Here is a 13,090-nt window from a genome sequence, read left to right on the forward strand (position 1 = left end):
CATTCTGGAATAAAATCGACTGAGGTAGGATGTATGTCGCATTACAAATGGAAGCTATATCCAACAAAAGTGAATGTTGGATGACAAACTTGTGTTTTTCTATGAAATGAGGCATCAACCGAATGTATAATTTATCTCAATAAATTTTTATGTGCTTTTAAAATTGTGAAGTCCTTTTTGAATCATCCGGTATTATTTCCGATGAGCTTAAATCTTATTAGTAATGATCTTAATTAACTTGATGATTTAATAGTAAAATTAGTATTAATCGTAAAATTTTATTTCTTTAATTGGAGCAATTTATTTTATTATTTTTATATTTTCACAAAATCAGCTAATTATTGTTTGACTAATTTAATCAGTCAAATTCTTCGTAACATCTGTGTAAGAGTTCTAAAAATCATATTAAAATGTATACCTTGTTGACTACTTGTAAATAATCACGCTTCGGCCACGGAGGTCGGCGGATTTTGTAAATAAAATTCTAAAAATTCATTAAATTTAATTATTTATTCACAAATAGTAAATACCATACATTATTTTCCCCTTCAGTATAAATCGAATCAAAGAAGAATAACAAGAGAAGCCGACATACTGACCGTTACATTATTATGTCAGCGTATATAGTGGAGGCGTAAACGGCTAAAATTACACATACGTAATACTTAAACCGCATTTTACATACACAATATATAATAAGAACATGACGTAGCGTAAATGTTTTGGTAGCTTAGTCAAATAATGTGATGCAAAGTTACTGACTTTTTTATTTATAAATGCATTCGTCAGTAGTAAAAACGAATAAAAATTAATAGCATGACTAATTTCAAACGATTATTAAAATTTTAATTTATCATAAAACGAAAGATGAGTTAAGTGTTTTTATTCTATGATTAATAGGATTCCGTTATTTCCAAAATAATTTTAAAAGACTCTTTCGAGGTTTTGCGCAACAAAACCGACTTTTCGTTTCCGACGCCCTAACTATTTAGCATTCAGAAACGTAGTGATTTTCAGAATACAACGCACTACGTACGTTCGATTAACGAATAGATCCTAGACACAAGAATTAAGTTTCAACTTATTCAACACTGTGACTCACTGAATAGCGCGTATGAAAATTAAACCACTGCATAGTCAACATAACCTCGAATTGAGGTTATGTTGTTTGTTGTCGAACTTAAAATTGAGTGTAATTGAAGAACGATTCAACCAATCTTCATCCAAATTTTTACGTACACAACTTCAGATATACTAATACAACATATCTAAAATGCAATTAAATTTTTTTTTTCTTCTCCAGAGTAGACATTTCTGCCGTTTTATTCCTCACAGTTCAATACACAGCCGCCATATTAACATACCTCTTGTCAGTTATCAGGATATAGAAATATATAATCGGCTGTCATTTGCTCTTCGTTGCATAGGACGCACTGTTAAGTCTCAGTCATGGTGTCGCAAATAATCGTGTCCAGTGGCTAGCCTAAAATATTCTACTGCTACCGCTCTAGGATAAGTTCGGTGAAGATCGTTAACGGTCAAGCATTGACGCCCAGCGTTTGTCACCACAGTCTGTAAAATTTCTGCTCTTGCTCTCTCCATGATAGCACTGCGGACCATTCGTTTCGAACTACGCAATGATTCGCACTGCTGGAACAATTCAATGAAATTGATCCAGTAGTTTTGGAGATTTTTGAGCCACAAAATTTCCAGTTTTTTTGGGACAACTGAGCGTTACATTAGAACGACTGAAGAATCATCAAATTCTCACACATAACTTCAGATAGTTTACTACAGCATATCTAAATTTCAGTGAAATTGATCAAGTAGTTTTGGAAAATTTCGAGTCTCAAATTTTAGACTTAGGCTCATATATATATATATATATATTTTATTTTTTTTAAAGGAATTCTTTTAATAACCATACTTCTCTGTACCAATAAAAATTAATTTATATTTAATAACAATTGAAATAGGATGACTTACCTTATTTCATTACAAAAACAGAAACGCTTTCGCGAACTTTATTCACATCATCAGCTGCATATATATCACAAAAAAAAAACATATACTTGCAATCCACGATAACATACCACTTAATCACTTATAGTTTTATATTAAAAATTTTTAAACCAATTAAATTTTATTAAAAACCGTAATGTAAATTTAACTTATCATACTTTAAGATCTTATAACAAAAGTTTTATATATATATATATATATATATGTAAGGAGATTACATTTTAAGTGAATGGTATTTACAATTCAATCACAGTTAACAACAAAACAAATCCTTTTAAATATTTGGTAGTTTTTTTTTCGTTAAACCAGACCGCACACATAACGCAAAAATACTGAAATAGCCTAAACGATTTCAGCCTTTTATCATAACGGGTTTAAAGACGAATGGTACTTGAAAATCAGCCCTTAATCTCAATTCGGTTGCCCTTATTCTCTAAACTTTTATGTAATTAATCTCTAACACATTTATGTAATTAGCACTATACTCTTATATAAAATTTGAAAAATAATAAATTTTTCATAAATTTATTGACGTAGCTTTAAAAATATGATTGTATTCTATAAAATTTTACTTTCCTACTATCATAACTCTCGAGCTACGCTGCAAGAAGAAAAGTATGGTAGTAATCAGTCGAAAAATGGGAATGATTTTTTTATTTTTGTACAATGTACAGTAAATTATTTAATAGAATTTATTTAATACAATGTACTTTATTTTAGTACAATGTACAATTTTAATACAATATCTTTAGGGGTTGATGGGTTTTTGGGAGTCAATTTTCTCAGAATTTTTCAAACATACCCCTACTTTATATTAAGCCTTAGTACATGCGATTTTTTCCCAAAATTCCCCCTTCCCCAAAAATCGAAAAAGCGCTTTCTTTTTATTTATTGCATATTTTTTTTACCGATTTTCTTTTAATGTCTTCCTAGGCATAGTGATAGTGCATGCGACCCCAAAAAAATACTTAGTGAGGAATATTGGTGGGTAGGAGAGCCGATCAGTTAAAAAAAAATTTTTGAATTTTTCAAAAATTTGTTGGGTTTATTTAATATTATTAAATGTTTAAATAATAAACTTTTAGTAACAATATTACAATAAAATTTAATTATAATTCATCCCCCGTTCTCTCCAAAAAATGTTTTAGGTAACTTTATTGATTGTACATTTTTTAGTGGATTTTGTTTTTTAGATTTTTCCATTTAACGTTGCAAATATAGAAAAATAAAAAAAATATTAGAAGGTGATTTTGAAGGTGATTAAGCATAAAAAAATAAAAAATACCGTTTTTTGAATTTTGAATTTTTTTTTTTGGTTTATTTTAAACATTTCATGATAATTTTACAATAAAACTTTATCTTAAATTACCTCCTCCCTAAAAAAAATTTAGGTAATTTTTTTTCACGTGTAATTATTTTTCCACTATATAAGAATAAATAACCCATGTCAGAAAGGTATAATAACTTTGATGTCACTTTTTTTTTAAACGTTGACTTCAAAAATTCGAAATTTAATGAATTGAATTCGTATTACATGTTTTGGGAGTTTTTTAAAGTCTTTTATACGTCTATTTTGCATTTCTACCTACCGGATATTAATTTTAAAGATTTATATTTTTGATCATATATATTTATTATGCGTGAAGGTTGTTTTGTCACCTTGAATGTTTTATTATCAAACGTGTTTTAAATTTTAAAAAACAGTGATGTTTATTAAGTGCATGTATAAAGCTGTGAAGAAATTTGTTGATAGTGAAAATGTTGCATCGTGTCTTTGCGTTTATGTATGTACGATATGGTGAGAAAGAAAGGAGGGGAGTATATTGTATTATCGTAGCAGTAGTATTATTAAAGAGGGGTGATTGTGGGGGGATTGTATAGGTATTGAATAGAAAGGAGGGGATCGCATAGCTCTCACATAGTCAGTCAGCTGTTCTCATCCGAGTTCACGTTAGTGTCGCAGTCGCTTTACCGGTGTGTTGTCTGCGGTGTTCTTTAGTTCATGCGTTGACTTATTTTTACCGGTTTGTCGCTAAATCTTGTTGTTGTAGTTTTCTGTGTTTTATTTCATTATATAGTTTTGGTTTCTAGTTTTTACGTATTGTACATATGTCCTAATTTTTAATATATATAAATATATATATTTTTTTATTAATATAAAACTATTTTTTATTACTTTGCATTTAAAATAATAACATATGTCAGATTCTTTTAAACATGTATTTCATAATTATCTTTTCTATTTAATCTTTTAATATTTGTTGTTTTAAATAGCAAATTAATAAAACATATATATTTTTTTTATTAGGACAATTTTTATGTTATTTTATTGTGACCTCTAATATTTGTTTTAAGTAGAATAAGCGATTGTACAAAAATAATTATTTTTACGTTCATAATAATGCCCTTGCGTGCATGTACAAGTTATTTACTATCACTTACCGAGAAGTAAAAGTTTTTACGTAGTTTTACATGTGCTTCGTACTAGTAAAGTTAAGACGTACAGGTTTAAAATTGGGTTAGGTACTAATGTTTATTTAATTCTGTATGTTTGTTGAACAAATATTATTTTTGAAACTAAATAATTCAAACCTCAATAATTTTCAAATCTTGTTTTTAATATTTGTTAACGTAATAATTATTTTTAGTATATTCTTTTAAGTAAAACGTTTTTGTAGATTTAAATGTAATCAATATTTTCTGCTGTTTATTTATTTATTTGTTTAATATGTATTTTCGCATTTTTTTAACATTCTGAAAAATCTTTTTATTTTTCAATTTATCAATCATTTGATTGGTTTGTAAATAGATATGCTTTCTGTTTTATCCTATTTTATAACTTCAGCATACACTCGACGTACCCGGTTGGTTATACGTTTTATAAAATTCAAATTTTGTTTCATCTACAGTTTTTTTTCTTTCTGCACGTCACTGCACGACCAAATAAAAAATAAACCATGATATCTTACCACATGGTCTATTAGTCCTAATTGAAAATAAATAATTTGAAAATTCTGTCACTAATTTTCTCTCTTTTCTTATTCGTGTTAAGATATTTCTTTATTTTGTGTTTGTATCAGTTTAGTTGATTTGTAGCATCTTTAACCGTTTTTCAGAAGTCTATATTCGTTAAGTATTATTCATGTTTGCAATCATAAATTGTTCGTAAATATTTTTAATTAATTATTAAATTTATATATTATAATAACTGATTTTTTAACAGTAAGAACTCTTCGCGTGTATTCAAATTTTCTCTCTATCTTCATCCATTTCTTGTAATTTTATTCTTTTAATACCTAAATTTTGTTTTTTTTTCTTTTTATTTTGTTTTTCTTTTTATTTAATTTTGTTTTTTGTTTTTTTGTCTTCTTCTTTTTTGAAAAGATAACCATTCTCACATCGGGGTGAGAAATAAGGAAATATTTTTTTAAACATAATTTATTTTGAATTAATTTTAAATTTTGGGATTTTTCAAAATAAAAAAGAGTGTTATTATTCAGTTATAAATATCAGATTCCGTTAATTAATCCTAATATTTGATATAATTTTATAAAAAAAATTATGTGAGAAAATGTAATTTAACCTAAATAACAAATGCAACATTATCTGTTGCCTTATTATATAATAAATAAAAGGAGTTTTTAATTTTGCATAAAAATGCTAAACGATGGTTTAATTTGATTGTATTTTTGTTTATTTTCGATAGAATAAATAATTTAAATTTTGTTTTAAACAATTCTTGATAAGCTGAAAATTAAATCGAAATCTGTTAATACATAACAAAGTTATTTAGGAATATACAAAATAACAAGTTTATAATCAAACTACGGATAAATATGCTCGCTCCTGTTTGTCAATAAGGGTTGAAATTTAATTTTAATTATTATTTTATTAAATGTCGATTTGTAAAATTCTAAATACCAGGATAATTATTATTTAGTTTATTTACTTATTATTTATCTTTTACATGAAGACGTAATTTATTTATATCTTTGATGGAAGTGATTTATATATTCTAATCTGTTTTATTATAATGGTCATAATTATATTGTTTTTTCTCCATTTCTTTTTTCTTTTTACAACTATTTACTAAGAATATTTTATATAATGTATTGAGTATTCTATATATCTGAGTTTTATTGCATATATGTTTTCTTAATTATTTTAATTAGATTCTAGAGTCTAATTTTTAAAGATTTTTTTACAAATTACTTATTTTTTTATTGCCTACAATTCATCGCCTCACGATTTCAATTGAATCTGCCATCATATTATAATATATTCTTTAAATTATTTTTTCCTCTTCTTCTTCTTTACATCTTATAAATGCATTTAATCTTTATTAGACGTTATTAAAAGTTTGTTTTTTACGATTCATTTTGTTTAACATCTTAATGTAATTGTAAAGAAATGCTGTTAGATTTACGATTAGCTACTCCATCTTACTCTTTGTATATCTCTTCTGTCTTTCTTTTTGTCTCTATTTCGTTCACTTTACCTAGTTATGTACTACGTTCTGATTTTTTTTTTTTAAGTCGAGGTTACTTTAAATAGTAATCATGACATGTATTTCATCAGATTTACTTTAATTAGACTTTATTAATAATTGTTAAATTAAAATTCATGATAGTAATATATTTCATTTTATTTTTTTAAGTATCCGGTTTTCTAAGTAAATAAAACTATGCAGACATTTAATTCAATTTTTACTTTTTTCTCCGTCAATCCGGATTGCGTTTATACCTCTTTTTACATTGTTTCTCTGTGTAACGTAAATTACACATTTACAATCAAAACTATAAAATCGATCTCTAGATAAGATAAAAATTAATTCCATTTCACTACATCCTCTATCATTCTAATAAAAAAAAAAATAATAATAACTTTTTCCTGGTAATCTATGTGCTTTTTGTAATGAGTGCAGTTTTCAAATTGTTTTCGAGTACATTTTTATTAGTTTTAAGGCCTAAAAACGTTTTTAATATTTTTTATAGGCTTATTTTTTTTTAAATATTGATGAGGAATCTATTTTTTTGTTTTTGTTTTAACACTTATTTTATTTTCATATAGTTAAATTTATAAGTATGACTTAATTACTGTAATATTTTAGTAACCATTAAAAAAATTGATCTGCGTTATGACAGTGTTTTATGAATTGTAACTAATCAGAATTTTAATTCATTATTAACGATACCTTATAAAGAATAATTTTGATATTAAGTTTTTTAATTTAAATTTAGGCCGTTATAATTTAATAGATCTGATATATAGTATAGTAAAACAGTAAAAGTATATTTTTTAAGGCAATTTTTCAGTGTTACTTTTGTAAGATTATGTTTTGTGTAATTCGATATTTTGCATTTGTATGCCAAAAATTAGTTATTTTCCCTGCTTTTTTGAGATTTCGGATGGTATCCACCCACCGACTAAGTGCCTTATCATTGTACTACTTGTAATTGTTTTAACGAAAATAAATAACACCAAATTCAATCTCAATTTAATATTTTAAAAACTTTATTTTTATTTAATACATTAATCTTTTTAAATTATAACGGTCTACCGTTTTCAGACCTACTTGTTAAATATATTAAGTTCTGCTAAAAGTTGAATTGAGTCCTTAAATTTCCAAAATCAGTTCTACATCTATATATAAATAAAAGAATGACTCCTGAGCTATTCATAATCAACGCCCAGCAAAAACTATTGAAGATAAAGTAATGAAAATTTTTATACATGTTCTCCTTACGGTGTAAGTGCATACTAAGAAAGGATTTTTTGAAATTCTGAGTTTAAAGTGTTAAAATGGAGTACAATGAAATTCACTATTTTCTTAATTTTTCGTTAACAAAGAACATATCAACTTGATATTTGTTATGTATAATCTACACGTGAACACCTAAAATCCAATTTTCTGAAATTCGACCTTGAATTGGTAAGAAAGGTAAAAAACTTCCGTACAATGATTGCAAATTTTTCCCATTTCAACTGTACTGAACGAGATATTAATTCGATTTGAGCTTGCAAATACTCTTCAGATAAATATCTTTCCAGATAAACCCGTTTTCCTGTTTTTTTTTAATTTTTCTATTTTAAGCGATAAAAAAACATAATTTTTTCACATTTTTGCCGTTTTAGGCTACCGTTATTGAGTTAATCTCATAAAGATTAACTTTGGTAACACTGTGATGGTAATTTTTGTTTATAATTCTGATTATGTATTTCGCAAGCGAAGCGGCGAGGGGAAATTTAAAAACCAATTAGTGGATCCTATACTGAGCAAAACTGTTGCTATAAAGAAATTACAATACAGAGATAGTTTTTATGAATTGAACTGGCTTTGATTTTTATTTTTCATTATTATTCTCACACGCATGAGTTTAATGAACACAGGAGCGTAGCGAGGCCTACCGTGTAAACATCCCCTGACCGCGACAGGCACGTAACCGTATAGCGCCGGCAAAGCCGCGTCGGGGATGCTAGTTATATATATATATATATATATATATATATATATATATATATATTTTAAATTATTCAAAATTTAATTGTTTTATTCCATAGGACAATAAAAATATAGCTTTTAAAACAAGATATAGTTTTGTTGAGAAATTTTTTTTGTATTATAAAACTACTGGTTATATTGCAGAGAATTTTAAGATTAGATATTGGAGAACAAGTGTTTATATATTATAATAAAAATATCCTTTTATTTTCTTTATAATATAAATGACTTTATCTTATTTTTCAACCAAGAGTGGATAAAAATATAAAATATTTATTGTAAACGAATTTAATATCATAGTAAACGTAGCAAATGAGCTTTTTATCGGGAAGGACCCGGGTTCGAATCCTGATTAGGGATGGCATTTTTTTTTATACACTTCAACATTTTCATTTTGTATCCACCCACAAGTACCGAACGTAAATGATGAATTAATCTTAAAAAAAGTATATTTTTCGGAAAAATTGTGTGTAGCATATGCTTTTAAAATCATCGGAAAAAAGACCTTTTGTTGAAAATAGACATTTTAGAAAACCAATAATATCATTAGTTAGTGATAATCCAGAATCAGGTACTATTCAAAATGTACACATTTATATTAAATATACGTAACTTTGTTCACTCGTGTAATAATTATTTTGATTTTTATAACTATTTTATTTTATTTTATGAATATTTGTAATAAAATCTCCATAAAGATTAATCAAATTTATGACCAATCGATCTATATTTATAAATAGTAACCGATATTTTTAACTGAAAAATTATAAAAGAAAGTATAATTTTTCAATAATTTTTTAAACGTTGCCTCCCAGTGATGAAATTACGTTCAGAAATTTATTATCATTCCTAAAAAATTTAACACCTTTAAATTACATCAGAATAATTCATTAAAATATATATATATATATATATATATATATATATTTATTTATTTATTTCAATCATTTTGTATAACATACAGAAAAGAGTTTTTTGAAAAAAAATTTTGAAAAATAAAATTGTTTATCTATTATGCAAAATTAATTGTTGTAGTTTCGAAATGTTCAAGTTAAGTATCAATTAAATCTAACGTAAATAATTAATTTAATTATAAATATTTAACTATAAAATTATCAGTTTATTTTAACAATGTTAGTATAATAGTAAAAATTTTGTTTTAGGTTTTTAATTATTGAACTCGGCAGTTTTTAACAAATAAGTAATTATTTCTTATTTAAAGTACTTTTATTTTTTATCTTTTATATTCTAATTTTAAAAGAAATCAGGTTAGAATTAAAAAAAAAAAAGATTCATCTTAAACAGTTAAACAGTTGCACAATTTTACGTGAAAAACATGTATTTGTTTACACTCGTAAGTTAGTTACAAATTTTGAGGTAACTTCATATAAATGTTTACCTAAAATTTTATTTAAATCTAAATTTAGGTTTATTAAACATTTTCAAAGATTTAAATCGGGAAATTTCTTCGAAATTTCGAATTCAGTGAGTGGATTTATAAAATACCGGATACGTAATCACTTTGTGTTATGTTAAGTATCGGTATAACAACAAAAAAAAATCTGATCATACTTCTTCGAATTTCTAACACCAAATTAGTTTGTGAACTAATTTGAACTAATTTAATTTTAAAACAAAAAAGATTAGAGTAGTTGTTAAAAATATACTATTCTAGCAATAAGTAATACTATTATTTTTGGCATCTAAACAAATCCGTAATTGTTAAAAATAATTTTATTCAAATATACAAATTTAACTGTTAATAATTTCTTTTTTTTACGGATAAATTTGAATATTTCTGGGATTTTCTACTTTCAGGATATAAATAAAATGTAAAAGATTATTCGATTGTATTACACAATCTATTTATCCTTGTTAAGTACTTATATTTGTTCGTATATTATACCATTCATCTCTTGTTTACGTACTCGTTGGGCTTACATTTTTATTTCAATGAAACACGTGTATTATAAAAAGCTATTTGTTATACCGGACTAGTTTTATAAATACGTCTAGTCGGTGTTACCGATTGGTGTTGTTTTTTATTTCTCTTTTTTACACGCCCTCTATCTTCTTTTTCATTCTTTGTTCCCCGTTATTCTTTAATACTTCTAATTTCTCTTTTTAATTGACAGTATTTTATAACGAATTTAAATATTATGAGTAAAAAAAAAAAAATCATTCTCGCGTCCTACAATAATAATTATTGTATTTATCTTGAATTTTTATTCGAAATATGCTTTGGTTATTCATAATGTTTAAGACAAAAATACTTTTGTAGGTTGTAATTTTATTCATTGTTTGAATAGAACAATTAATTTTATCATACTTCTTTCCCATCACACAATAATTTATTTGTAAATCTTACTCCTTGGTAGTTTTGTTATTCTGTTTAACTTGCCTACTAAGGTTTACTGTAATTTATTTATTTTTATTTAAATCATATAATAATTAGATTTTAATATTTTATTTATACCAGCTTAAAAAATAGAATTTTTTTTCGTTTTTTGTTTTGAGTTCTGTTGCATTTCTGCGTCTAACTGTTGAAAATTTATTTTTTTATTTAAATATAAAATGATAATACAGGATGTCGAATCAAAGGTTTTGTAGTTCTGTTGGTCAAGATAACTTTTCAAACGGGACATTCTAGAAGGTGACTTTCAAATCTTACGGTTGAGTTTTAGTGGGATATGTTGGTGCTTTTTTTTTCCTGGACGCACAACGAAGTGTCGTTATCAGCGCCGGATACGATATTTATATTTTAAACAAATAAATATAAAAGTTAACATTGATACAAACAGCTGAAACATACAATATAAAATTCAAATAATTGAATGTAAACGAACGGCCCTAAAAAATCGTAAAACATGAGATAACATCACTTCATTATTTCCTAGCATATTTCGTGTATTAGCCCCTAGCGTCGCAGTGCCGCATAACAGACACAATCCACCCAGGATGTGCTGTACTTTCCGCAATCGCAGAGAACACAAACGGGTGCATCTGTTTGAGTCATCAGATATCCATGAGTTAGCCTAGTGTACCCTATTCGGAAACGGCAAGTAGTAAACTCCTCTCGACGGTTATTCCTGTATAAGGAGCTCCATGGCGATACAGTGTTCTTAACTAGACGAAATTTATTGTTGATAGTAGCACTCCATTCAATTTGCCGCTATCATGAACCACCCTCTTCAGAAAACGGAGAAGATCGTTCGAAACAACGCGATTAGCGAAAGAAGGCTAAAATGCCTCTTTCGCCGCACTATCAGCGCGCCCATTGTCTGAAATTCCGATTCGGCTAGGGATTCAACAGAAGGTCATAGTTGAATTACGTTGAGTCGTTTGAGAAATAACACTGAATTTCACCAATTATATATCCATAAATTTTGGAGCGATAAGTAAGGATATATACAGTAAAACGTGGTTATAACGAGATTCAAACCGCCGATCACGATGTAACTCCTGTTAACAAAATTAATTGACCCGACAGTTCTTATAGAATGGAAAAGATATTTTGAGTGACTCTTACAGTAGATTCGGAGATAATTTTATTCATTCTACATAAATGGGAGTAAAATGCAATTCTTTTTTCCTTACAGTTTTTCAATTTTAGTATAAAGTTTGTTATTTGGAATTAATTATACCTGATTATTTTGAAAATTAAGACCTATATTTTTTCTTATAATTTTCCTTTCCTTTTTAACATTTTCCTTAAGGTTAACATTTTTAATAAAAAAAGTATATTTAAATAAAAAATCAATTTCAAATAAGTATTTTATTAGTGACGTGAAGTCTGTAAAATTATTACTGTTCGTTTTTTTAAAGATATTTTTACTATGAAGTGTGTAGTATAGAAGTTATAAAAAAACCAGGGTTAAAAAGTTGATATCGCTATAAAAAAGCGATCGTTAATATTTCAATAATAAAATATTTATTTTAAACAGGATATGTAAGAGTCGCTATTTCGATTAGATTTTATGAGAAATCGTTGTGAAATTATTTTTATACTTTGCAATATTATGTAGGGTTTTTATATTGTGAATGACGTTTAGAAATTCATCTAGGTCTAAGGGATCATGAGATATTAAATTTTTTTATCATTTATTCAGATAGATTCCTATACAAATCATGCTACCTTTTCTTTATTTGTTAAATTGATTTTAGTCTTTATTTTAATAAATGACTAGTCTTAGACGTTTAGGATGGGTTATATACCATAGAACTTTTTTCAGGTTTTATCAAAAATATCTTATATTATTTTTTATTTTCTATCTTATTTATTATTATTATTAAAAATTGATTTATATAATTTCATAAGCACCTTATTTGCTTGCTCTTTTCGCAAAAAAAAAAAAACATTACAGTTTTAATGAACCTCTTAACTAACTTCCGTAATAGTTTCTAAATTCTGTTGTTACTGCTGTGAAAATGGTGTTTAAAGTGTAATAATCGATCTTATTTTATAGCTAAAATGATCGATTTAGTCGGACTAATTTTTTAAGAATTGCTTGTCGATAAAAAGTAAGTATTTTTTTTTTTTTTATATAAACCTATTGTGAAATAAGT

At 26.1% G+C, this 13,090-nt stretch overlaps 1 protein-coding gene across 2 annotated transcripts in view; it reads left to right on the top strand.

The window, feature by feature from the left end:
• Positions 1-3,912: 3,912 nt before the first annotated feature.
• Positions 3,913-13,090, top strand: part of CenG1A (Centaurin gamma 1A) — a 332,755-nt gene continuing 323,577 nt past the window's right edge. For both annotated transcript variants that reach the window (XM_075375074.1, XM_075375073.1), the window contains exon 1: positions 3,913-4,046. The gene's annotated coding sequence lies outside the window, so the exon portion shown is untranslated. The remainder of the gene's footprint in view (positions 4,047-13,090) is intronic.

This window comes from Lycorma delicatula, chromosome 9, assembly GCF_047948215.1.
Source record: "Lycorma delicatula isolate Av1 chromosome 9, ASM4794821v1, whole genome shotgun sequence".
NCBI lineage: Eukaryota > Metazoa > Arthropoda > Insecta > Hemiptera > Fulgoridae > Lycorma > Lycorma delicatula.